This window comes from Bombus impatiens, unplaced genomic scaffold (genome assembly GCF_000188095.3).
Source record: "Bombus impatiens unplaced genomic scaffold, BIMP_2.2 scf_0525, whole genome shotgun sequence".
NCBI lineage: Eukaryota > Metazoa > Arthropoda > Insecta > Hymenoptera > Apidae > Bombus > Bombus impatiens.
Window position 1 is genome coordinate 113847 of NT_176944.1, and position 13059 is coordinate 126905.

A 13059-nucleotide genomic window follows, 5' to 3' on the forward strand; every position below is an offset into this window, starting at 1 on the left:
TGAATAAACTGAATTAAATGCACTAAAAAATGCTAGCAAAATATAATTGATATACTAAATGTATTAAAGAAGAGATTAAGTAGCTCACAGAATTATTTCTTTGAATTTAAAGCTTCACGCGCCAAGTAATAGGAAAGAGTTTGCATTAAACGGAACTCTCTTCTCCAAAATCTTTTTTAAAATCAGCTGTTTTTCTATAAATGTTCAAGGAAAAATATTAAATAGGACACCTAATCCCTTTAACATCGGATTCTATGTAGTTACGAACGGTTTAATGGTTTAATTTCGCGTAGTCACGTCGCGATATGTCGGACATTAAAATCTTCTTCACAGAAAATTCGGAACAAGTGCCGGCGAAATGGATAAATGAAGCTTTCAGTGCTACAGATTTATATGCCGCCGGTGAAACATCATTAATGTGAAGTATGAGGCATGGACGTGCGTTTTTAAAACGCTGGAAAGTATTTTGTCTGCTTTATCTTTGCACCTCGCTGTTTTTAATGAAATTTTCGAATTTGGTATAAGCTATGACTTTTTAATAAATTCGTCAATATATTAGCGTACGGGTAATAAATTAAGGTTCAGGAAATTTTCTTATATGTTGTAAAATATCTGAGAGGAGCGCTAAATCGCATCGCTTTGATACTGAAAATTCTAAAAAATAATCCAAGAAATATCAAAAAGTCTAGAGAATAGTGGTTGTATGTTCAAAGTACCGAAGTTCGTGGATATTTTGTTAATGAAATATTTCCAAATATATTAAGATTGTTAAAAATTTCATTTTACCACAATTATCTCACGACACACATCAACGATAAACTACGTTACACGGTTATTGTTTTTAATTACTTCCACTTTAATTTCGTTATTTCTATTTCCAATTAAAAGTAATCTGTATACTGTGTATTGTGTATATTTTTTTACAAAATATTCAATGCAAAAAAAGGTAAAAAATGTTTCCGCCCGGGATCGAACCGGGGACCTTCCGCGTGTTAGGCGGATGTGATAACCACTACACCACGGAAACACGCTTGTGCGTCAATTTCTCAACACCGCCCTTGCGGAGAATATTAAATTTTCATTTAAAAAATTTCTTAAATCTATTTATTACTTGATCGTATATGATTCTAACCTTAATTTTAGAATTAGAAGTACATTATACTATGAAATATGGGCTGCAAATTTTTAAAGAGTGTGAGTCATGAATATCATATTAAAAATCAGATATGAACAAATAATGATAAAAATTTACTGAAATTACTTTTAATATAATAAATGAATATGAAGAAACATCGATAAAATAGTGATTTAAAGCTAAAATTTTAGGCGGCCGTGGTAAATATAGCAGACAATGATGTTGATCGTATTTTAAAATTACACTACAATCAACTGATACTTTTAGACGTTGGTACGTAGATACTAAAAAAAATAAAAAAAAATGTTTCCGCCCGGGATCGAACCGGGGACCTTCCGCGTGTTAGGCGGATGTGATAACCACTACACCACGGAAACCAGATACTGGTTGTTCACTAGAGACAGTCCAGGATTTTGCATTTATTTAAATTTATTTATCAATCATTTATTTTTCATTTTCTTTTTATAGCTAAAATTTGACGAAGTAAATATAAACACGCTTCCGATATATATAAAATAATTGTAGAAAACTACTAATCACGATCAATTAGTTCCCTAGTTCCTTTTTAGTGATTTTTTTTCTTAAATGAAGTAAAGTACGACGCTATTGTAAAATATGAGCAATGTCCTTTTTTAATGTATAGATAGATATTTATCTGAACGCATGAAATTCATAACATGCACTATTGGTTTTTATGTATAAAAGATTGATATGGATTTATGTATAAAAGATTAGATTAAAATTCTTTTTCATATACCATGAAATGATCTTTAATATCCTTTGAAACCGTATTTCTAAGCTTCCGTCAAGGAATGCAGTGTAGTATAAAATTGAATTAGAAATTCTAACGCGCTTATGGTACAGACATAACCTCCAAATTCTACAAGGATTCTGTAACTAAACTTCGTGGATATTTATGACATAAAGTAACAATTGTTCTGTAGAACTTGATTGCGTATCAAGATCATGAAATGCATACGTATTATTTTCAAAAAATCAAGCAGCTAGAACTTTAATAATTTCGCAATTCTTTCTTTCCCTTCAATTTTTCCTGTGTAATCATCTGACTGAATTCTATATGTACCAGCATGTTGAGTATATTTTTACCAAAATTTATACGCGCACATAGCGGTAGCGAATATAATACAGTTATAAAATAATTACTAAATAATATCCTTCTTTCCTTTCTTGTTTCCCAAGAATTTGACAGAGCATTGCCTCTGTACTATAAAAGTCTATGAGTGAATATAATTCACAACATCTTCTCGTCTTTTAATATTTATTTTCAATGCGTCAACTAAAAAATTATAAGCAGGGTTGTACAAGAAAATGACATACTTTTTATCAAGAAATTTAGATAACTCTAAGCAACATACGTTGTGATATACTAAATTCGTGATACTCTAACATAATCTGTCCGCTTTTTGCATGTAATTTTCCTCTTCCCACGCATTAAAACAACACCGTATAACATAATTTGGAATTATACGTAATAAATCAAATAAAACGAAAATAAATAAATAAATATACTATACTACCAGTAGTATAGTAATTCTACTACAAAGACTACTATATTTAAATTCCTAATACAACCAACAAGTTTTTACCCAATTCTTACACATAATTCTTCTTTTCACAGTTTCATTCCCACGCGTTAGGACAGTCCCATATAGCACAGTTTTCGAGTAGCTACCTGCGAATAGCGAAAGGGTTAATCGAAATCGGCGCTGGAAGGAAGCCGCGTGTCATTCGACGCACAGCAGCATCGTAAATCGAAGATCCACCCGGCGGCCGACCAATCAGCGCCGCGCACCAAATCACCGACACACACGTCGGTGGACCAGCACCGCGTCCTGTTCCTCTGATCCTTTCACGGGCCTTCTATTGTCCTTGACGACCCTCCACTCCCACGCGTTCTTCGCGCTCTCGTCCCGAAAACCTGGCGTATCCTGTCCCCACCCCATCCTCCTGCCTATCCATGGGAGCCATCGCGATCCTTCGACTCGCTGTACGAGGATCTTACCAGCGGAAGGACGAAAATCTGCCACGTCTCTGGTCTCCTGGTAAATATTGACTCGCGCTCCACCGTCTTGCTCGATTTTCCTCGTATTACGTGCTGTATGTATACGTACGTGGAAACGATACAATGGCACACGAAAATATATTGTTATAGGACAATTTTATGTATAATAACATCATGCGTGTTATGTAAAGTAATTAGGAATTTCGTTAGTATTGTAACGACTGGATCGTGGATTTTTGTGCAAATTAATATCTTTGAAAATATAATTAAAAAAGTAGAATCTCGGTAGGTAATTGTTTTAAATACCAAATATTATGAACAAAGCTATATTTTGAATGTTCTACGTATTTCTTTACATGTGCAATTTTGCACTTTCAAATTTTCTACAAATGCAGAAAGATCTATGATTAAATCAAAGTTACGTTAGTCAGATTTAAAACCAATCTGAAGTTACAAGATATTTATGACAAATATTTAGTAAAGGGTTAATAACGTGAATAGCTGTTGAAGATGACCTCATCGAATGTTGAGGCTTACTAATTGATTGTTTGAATATTTTTGCGAGCTCTGCAAAGCGTATATAAATACCTGCACTAAATATCATGTAGCTTGTATAAGTACATATTTTCAGATTACTTTCTAATTTGATCAAATCATGATAGTCAGATCTCATTACAGTACCAACGAGATTTCAAATTATTTCGTAAAACACACATAATATATACGTAAAAAGTTTGTATAAGGATTTTTCGCAGCATCTATGCTCTAAAACAGAACTTCACATCTCACAGTGTATTCAAGTTTTACCTTTTCACATTAAATTATTTCATCCCAATCATCGTTAAATAGCAGCCTGCATCATCCTTAAAAAAACCTTCTAAAGTATAAATCTTCCAATATTTTGAAACAATTCAACGCAACGCGTCTCAACCACTCAACATTAAAGGAGGCTTGAAATTTCGTATGAAGAATCAACAACTCGTGAGAATGAAAAGGGTGTAAAGGAGATAAAAAGGTTGTGTGGGGGTGATATAAGCGTCGGTGGCAAACGACTCGCAACAGTCGATAAACAGAAGAGCTCGGACCACTGTTGAAGAGCGTCGGACCACCCTCCTGGCTAGCGTGAAAGCTCCGTAAAGCCCAATGACATAAAACGTAGCAGGACTGACGGGCCAGGCCGCCTTTGGGGTTGGATCACGAGGAATTCACTGTGAAGCAGACCGCGTTATTAACCAACCACGGCGAGGCTAACTCCCGGTTACGTTATTCGACGATCGATGCCTTAGCACTATAGTGGTTAGTGACCCGAAAGTGACTCATTTTGAGTTCAGAAACTATGTAATTGGTATTCTGGGCAGGTAACTATACCGATTTAATGGTAAATTGTTTATTTCGAGTTTCTAATAGCGAATATGAATCAGAGAAGATTATTATTACTTATATATTTATTTATTTATTACCAGTGTCACTGTTTTAAATTAATTATTGATAGAAGAATTATTCGGAAGACTTACACAATTTTTGTATTGATGCTTGTTTGGAAATAGTATCTTGTAATTGCTGCAGATTGTATCTGTTTTAAAAAAAGCTGCGCAGAATTTTAATTGAAAGTCATTTACCACTTGGTGATTTAATTTAATTATCGATTTCGATGAATATTTATATAGACAAGTATTGGTTAAAATATTAAATTTCATTAGTGAGTACATTGTCTTCTGCTACTTTTCCATGAATAATTCTTCAGTTTCTCAGTCGACTTACGAACCTATCGATTCCGGACGTGGAAAGATTTTCGATCACAGGAAAGTAAAACGAATCTCGAGCCTCTCCTCAAACATTCTCAACAAAGAATGAAGAAATCATATCAACGATTCTAACATTTTCTGCTATATTTCACATGGAATTTACATTTCTTTCTATTAAATCACTTCCAATTTTTCGGACATTTAAATCATTAATTGTCTCGACTCTCCAAATAGTTTTATTTCGTTTTCACGGCAATGTTACTCCATGAAGCTATTCCATTCGGATATTTACGTGGCAGTTCGTTTTGGATGGCCGGGTGTCGAGGAAGAAAAGCCACGTCGCGCGAGAACAAAGTGGCTTCGTTAGATGCAAATCACTTTTGGAGCCGTTCCAAGTAACGGACGAGGGAGAAAAAGAGACAGAGACAGAGGAGCAACCGGGATAAAAGGCGGTATTTCCGCTCGACAAATTCGTGTGGCAACTCGCGGAGCAGAATCGTAGGATGCCGCGGACGCCTTCGATCCACGGGATCCGAAACGCTGGATCCCCGGCGTCCATTTGGAAATTGATTTCGAGGCTGTCAGCCGGCCTGGAATCCCATCGTTTCGTCGTCGACGGAATTCGACCGCTCTGGGATGCTTGAATTCGAACTCTGTCGAGTATGATACGCGAAGCTTGCCGAGCTAATCGTTCAACGTTGTATTTAACGTGATTATTTGAGAAATGGGTCAGGATTTTACGGAGATATTAAATCTTTTGAATGGTACGAAAGTACATTTAGATCATATCTTACTGTTTGTTGGTTACCATCTTCTTTTCCAATTGTATCTCCGTTGATATACGTATTAGTTTCATTATTAATTCGAAATTAATGCTACAGATATCAATCGATAGACTGCAGAAGCTTATGTATTTCTGGAGAATTTCAATGTATAGAAATCTATAGAATACACGCGATATGCAAAAATATGTAAAATACCCAAAGTAGAGAGTTTATTGTAATATCTAGTAGGTGAAACAAATTTTGATTCATTTACGCTCCATTTGATTAGTAATATTTATAAAGATATAAAATTACAACAGTTTGCAATCTGTTAATGACAATATCCTTTACTTCGATACAATTTTTTACTAAAAAGTTGTCTGAGATGGCGAAATTCTAAATTGATTTCTTTTCGAATTTTTGGACTATATAAAATATAAAATACACAGCGATCTCAAACTTTCGCTGGTCGTGTATCCTTTCAATTTTGCATTGAAGCAATGCTCTTCTTTTATAGATGCTTTTATATTTTACGACATTACTTAGACAGTTGCGTTCTAAAGACCATCACAATTACGAATGTGCAAACAAATTCGTACAAACTTGAGAAGAAAATTACTGCTTGAACGTTCAGGTTAATTCGGAAACACTGGAATTTGTGCAAGAATCAGGAAAATGACGCATATCGGCATGTTATATAATAAAAGTTGAAAGAAATGGGATACGAGTCTAGGTTTGTAAATGTTTTATCAACAAGTTACATATAACAAAAATATATACATAATACATAAATGAAGTTATTAGATAATATTATCTTATCTATAAAACAGTCGTACATGTCTAATAGAGATAATATACGACGATTTCTACAATGAGATTTTAAAATCAACAAACCTACCAAATGATAATACATTTTTAATATCTTCCTGTTTTATAATTACTGAAAATATCCAGGAACTTTTAACAAGATTATTTCTCGATTCTTTTATTCAGGTATAGACACAACTCCATAGAGTTATCATTTTCGGTGTATCATTTTAATTGTAACTTATATTCTATAGATGTATAAGTCGAGAGTTTTATAATTAAATTATCATTAGAATATCAGTGAATTATAAATTTCAAATACTTCAGAATATTCGCGTACACTTTCCGCTTCTCTTTGTTGAAAGCGGTATATGATCTAGAAAAATGGTGGAATGGCGTAGATGTTTCTACGAAAGAGTGGTTCTCGAGCAACCACGTGAATATTGAAAGACCCAAGAAGGTTGTGGCGGACTGCGGAGGCGGATCATGGAAAAAAGACGCGAGGAACAGAGAAGAGGTAACCAAGAGTCGCGACAGTGTCGTAGCATGTGGTGAAAGACTCGATAGAAATCAGCTAAGATCAAATATTCCTCCCTGGAATACTACTTAAATTGTATCAGGCACTCTTTTTATTATTTCAATGATTATTTGCGAATTTCAATATTGGAATCAATCGATCTTCTGTGAAGTCTGAACTATCTTTCAAAATATACTTCAACAGTTCTATCTGAATTAGTATCTAAGAATTTCTAATCTCTTTAAACTGTGATGAATTAATTAATTCTTGCCATTCATACAAAATATAATATAAAAGGCCACATATTGGAATAAAGAAAAACCACGAACAATGAAAACCTCAAATGCTGTGAATATTTATGTATTTATGGCAAATATAAATGTACAAAAATATACAAAACGTTCAAAATAAAGTACTCGTGTTACAATCTTTAGAAGGCGAAACAAATTTCTATTTATATTCCCTTTCCTTAATCGTGTCTATAAAACTATAAATCCTCATAAATCGATAATCTAATCATCATAATCTACCACAATAATCATCGTAATTTAAGCACTGTGATCATAACAACCATCATAATTCGCCTAAATCCACAGACCAATCATCACACATGTCAAAAATCTATATTTCAATCGTTAGTCAAAATCCCATAAACAATTATTCGTATCTCTGTTCAAAATTACAAAACCATTCAAGAGAGCTCGACAACAAGCTGATAAAGTGCGAATCGAGCACGGAAAGGCCACCGGAAGTGTTACGCCACTGGCAGAAGAGCGGCCGGCTTCAAGGAGACTCATTAAAACCGTGCACCACCGGCAGATTTTTCCCCGAGAAAATGAGAGACAGAAAGAGGAAGGGAGCAAGAGAAAACAGGCAAGGTGAAGGGTGCAGTCGGTGGACCACGAAAGATCGCCGGCAAAGGAGCCAACCCGGAACGAAAAGAGAAACCTCGATGAAACGAAGAGAGAAAGATAGAAGTTGTCGCGAATAAACCGGCTTCGGTAATCCTAGATTAAGATCAGTGACGTTCGCGACACTTTCCATCGACTTAACCACACTTCGACTAGTTTTCTCGACTGGTTGACGATGGTTCACGATTCTTTGCGATCGATGTGCTTCGCGAACGATCGTCCAGCTTCGATTATGATGAGCGTAGCTGCTCGTTAGCAGCTCGTTAGCTTCGCTTCCCACCGGAAAATCCTTAATTACTGCGATCGAAAGCGACTAGCGCTGATTCTTCTCATCTTTGGATACCGCGACCCCGTTTTAATGGCAAGATTCCGGTTTGAAGTGCCTCTTTGGGAACAATTGGTAGTATATTAAGGGAATGTATGTTCTGAAGATATCTAATTGTAAGAATTAGTTGAGATTCAGGTGTCAAATTGACATGTGACGTATGCAAATGTTGCTTTTTACGCGATGTATAATAAAAAGTTTTAGGATGACAGAAATGACTATCTTTTGTTTTATTTTAATAGGTACTTATTAATTGACGTATTGTTTATTTGAAAGCTATAAATTTTTAGCCGCTGGATAAAATTTTTATTTGTTTTGATGTCTGGCGCGGAAAGTATTTGTTACGTGATATTTAACTATGCAAGATTTCTGGTAGCATTAAAATTCAACGCAGAAACGCCAATAAAAATAAAAATACCTTGAAATCATACACACTCGAACACAATAGAAGTATTCATATATAGCGTGCTCGAGTCTAAACTGTAAATGCGAATTAGTCGTAAACTACCTGCTATATGGAAAAAATATCCAAATAGGAACAGAATGGTTTCATCAATGAATTAGTTTAAATTGGAAGAGTTGTTCATTACATGCGTATACTTGACAAACCTATTAAATAATTCATTCACACATTCCAAAACGCTCATAATAATAATTAAAATTAAAAATTCCAATATGAAAATCTCTTATACCAATATAAAATGTTACATTAACAAACAAATACCTTGTAATAACACACACTCGATCATAATAACAGCATTCACACAATCTTCAATTCACCAAATTTTCTGCGATACACAAAATTCTTCAAAATCACTATCCATCTCGTTATACAAATTTCACCGAACATATCGACTAACAGTATGCATGCAATTCGTGCTCGCGATTTTGTCACATTGAATATGATTCACGGATGTAACCTAACCTATAATTCGGAAGAGAAACGCAGGCTATTGAGCTAACGGGGGAATTTATGCGAGTTTCCCTAAGCAGAGTGCGACGAGGCCGGAGAGCAGCGGCGATCCACGACCGAAATAACCGAGATTTATTTCGCGAGGGTCCGCTAAATCCTGTTAAGCGGCGAAAGTGTAAACGCGCCTACGACTTAACAGCGTTTCGCGCGTTACCGTTCACGGTTTGCGAGACCTCGCTCGCCGCGCTGCGAGTCTCATCGATTATCGAGACTAACGAGTCCAATTAAAGTGCCCTCGTGATGCTACCAACTGATCTATTGCGTATCCTGGCTTCGTCCGTTTTATTAGAGGTGAAATAAATATGTACAAGGTGTCAGTGAACTGCTGATATTATGTAGAAGAGGATTGTTTTTCGTTTTTTTTTTTTTTTTTTCTGAACGAAGGTATTAAACGTGTATAAAAGTAATAGTTGTTATTATTTGGATTAATCTATATTTTGTTATTTCTTCATTAGGAATAAATGCAAGGTGTCTCTGAATTGCTGGTATTATTCGAAGGAAAATTCTTGTATATTTCTTTTGATTCTTCATGAAGATTTAAGGTGTAAAGAAAGGTAATTGTTTTTATTGTTTAGGTTAAACATTTTGAAGTTGAATTTGTTAAGACTAGAACAAATAATTAGCTTTTTATTTTTCTGGAAAAGGGTAATATACTATTTATATGTAAGTGTAGATATTATAACCTCACATTAATCCTCACATTAATCAAGTTACTTGATATATAATTTGATTTCAAGCTTTTATATATAAAAGAATAGGTTATGTGAGTTGAAATTGTTTGAATATAAGTAATCTGGCTTCCAGAAATAATATTAATAATGTGTATATATCTAATGAAATATGGATTGATATATATGAAGTTAGTGAACCAATTAATGGACCAATATCAGTAATCATAGAATTATACATAACATTACTTCAGCTAATAATCATTATTTCTTTCAAATTAAGAAATAATTATCATAAGAGACCACCAACTTTATTTGAAATATGAAAGGATATTTCAAGTCAATATATTAGCATACGCTTTCAAATTACTTGAAATAACTTGATTAATGAGGATAACTCTTTATTATAATTATTCATTATTTATATGTACATATTACAATGTATGTATTTATTATTTATGAAGTACAAACTTCTGATATACATATAATTAAGGATATCCTAAATAGTCGAAAAATTGAATTAATTTCTTGAATTAAAAGCTTCCAATTAAACTGTTTTTTTCACACATGTATGATGTTTCACGCGCTAATATGGCAAGTCTATTTACCCGTGTGCTTGTCGCATAGTGCAAATGCACCTTTAACCGCACGCGTTCCGCGTATGGAACTGATTTATCGATTGGTCGAAAGGCTTTGAATGCCACAGTGTTTTGCGATCGGCCCTGTAATTTCCTGCTTATTCGAACGAATAAAAGAAGACTGAATCGTAAATTCTACCGCAATTCATGAGGTTCTTTTATCACAGATGGAAAATACTACGGACGAAACATTTTATCGGTCCGTATATTGGAAGAATTGGAACTTAACGATCCCGGAAAAATAGAATTCCATTGGTGATTTCAACACAATGAATATACAAAAATACAATATGGGTAGAGCAATACAAAATATACATGAATATAGAAAATATATGAATATTCTTTTGGAATTAATTTAACATTAAAATATAATAAAATTTTATATCAAATTTCGTATATGGAAATTTTACACAAAGGTGTTTTATAGTTTTGTCATGGAATGCTTTATAATTTGTTATGGATTGAAAAAATATACAATCCTCCTTAAAATCATGTAATGTCGCAGAGAATATTATTAGAATTGTGTTATCAATTTAGCAAATATAATGAGTTTTTGGTATTAACTCAGCGTTGATTGCTTCGCACGTATCCGATATTATTTTTGCAGAATATAAGATTAGAGTGATCTGCAATTTTAGCAAATAGAATTTTTGGAAATTTAATAACAGGATATTGTTCTCTTATTAGGAAAGATTCATAGACAATCTGAGAATGTATATATATGACATATATAATACTAGAGATGCAGTTTTCTTGGACTTCTACATTTTAGACCGTAGAATTCTAGTTTTCTTAGAAAACCTGGGACAAGAAAGTTGTAGCTTTCTCAAGGCGGCCTAAGACAAGAATATTCCAGTTCTTTTTAGCAATCTTGTACTAGAAAGTTTCGACTTTCTCGGAAATCTTCTACAATTTCATATTAAACAATTCTATATTTTCGCTTTAAGCCCACGTTTCCAAAGTTTAAGCGAAATTTAAGGTATGCAAATTCAAAGTAGTTTTCAAACTGAAGTAAAAATAATCCCTTTGCTGTTAACTAATCAACTAATCTCCAAATGCAACCTATTAAAATTGAAATTACCTTCATTATACTCGACTATTGTTTTCTAATAGAATCAAACTTTAATTTTCACGTAAGGTTTCATTTAAATTCTCTGTTTTATTTATTTGTAGTCTACGTGACTGCGGTTATCTATGCAAACTCATATCTTCACGAAGGCAAATTAAGAAATCAGATGTAGATGGAAAATTGTATTACCTACTAAATATTTGATCAAGTAGATACTATATTTGACTGTATTATATATGTTTTTCCCCGATACTATACATTTTTGCATCATTAAATTTCGCGTAGGTACATAAAAATCCGCAATCTACTTGTACGTAACGTGTTTATTGTTACAAACGCTAAAAGCAGGAGAACAAAGAAACGATAACGATGCTTTCGTAGAGCGTGAAAACTGATCGAGTTGAACGCAAAAGTCGGCGAAGGGTCGTTCGTTCTCCGTTGCCCACGTGCATTCCCCATATGGGATTGATTTATCGATCGGTCGGATCCCATAATTCTATGATCGAAGGCATAATTTCGCGGCACCGCGAAGGAACGATCGCAATACTATTGAGACCATCTAACGCGTTCAATGCGTATTGTATTGTCACGTGAATGAGTGGAAATAGCTGCACTTTTTGCTCTTGTTATGCAGGATCGTTTAACGATTTTAAACGATTTTATAATAGATCCGATGCGATGTTATCGGTCTTGAATGGCGGCAGAAACGTCAAGAAGTCGGTATTCTTGCGACAAATCAATGGCTTAATACAGATCAATGTATTATTGGTGAATTGTCGATCAATAGGCATATCCACTAACGCTCAATTGGTATCGTTACATTGCAAGTAACTTACATTATTTTGCATTAAGTTATATGATTTTATATAAATATTCTACTTTCTTCCAGATATCTACAAATTGAGTTTTAATTTATATGTATGTTTCAATCCTCAAAATATGACGTATAAAAGATTTGTATAATATATTGGTGGAGAAATTATCTGTCGAAAAATTGAAGAAATTGTTCTATTTCAAAGCTTGTCTTAAATACTGCATGTGTTTTGACGTTTCAAACATACATATGTATACCTTCATTTGTGAAAATCTTGAAACAAAATTATAAATATACAAACGATGTGACAATAGAACTTTCCAATCGATCTACTAATACGATCACAAAAATATAACATATTTTGTTTAATATGAATTACAAGAACGAGAACAGTAATATTCGAAATATTTTCCACTATTTTTTATCGAATGCATACGAATAAAATATAAAAGGTACGCATCGAAAAACAGCAGGAATACCGTGACATATACCTATGAAAAAAAGCAACGAACAAAGGCATGAAAAAAGGTTCTTTCACATGGCCGTGTGTCCTGTTATCGAGGATGTACCTAACCCGTACTTTTTTCGACGTCCGTTACACGTCGCAGCGATTCACGTCGGATAAGCTTCTGAATGGCGGGACGGTGAGTCGATGAATCGATTTTCACCG

General features: G+C 34.0%; 1 protein-coding gene and 2 non-coding genes across 3 annotated transcripts in view; 1 reads left to right on the forward strand and 2 right to left on the reverse strand.

Moving 5' to 3' along the window:
• Nucleotides 1-954: 954 nt before the first annotated feature.
• Nucleotides 955-1027, reverse strand: TRNAV-AAC. Its single transcript has one exon. It is a non-coding gene; the product is annotated as a tRNA-Val (tRNA).
• Nucleotides 1028-1439: 412 nt separating this feature from the next.
• On the reverse strand, nt 1440-1512 carry TRNAV-AAC. The gene has a single exon. It is a non-coding gene; the product is annotated as a tRNA-Val (tRNA).
• A 7927-nt stretch (nt 1513-9439) lies between these two features.
• The window catches only part of LOC100749250 (ras-related protein Rab-37), a 177784-nt gene continuing 174164 nt past the window's right edge, over nt 9440-13059 (forward strand). The window contains exons 1-2 of the mRNA XM_003491166.4: nt 9440-9584; nt 9656-9754. The gene's annotated coding sequence lies outside the window, so the exon portion shown is untranslated. The remainder of the gene's footprint in view (nt 9585-9655; nt 9755-13059) is intronic.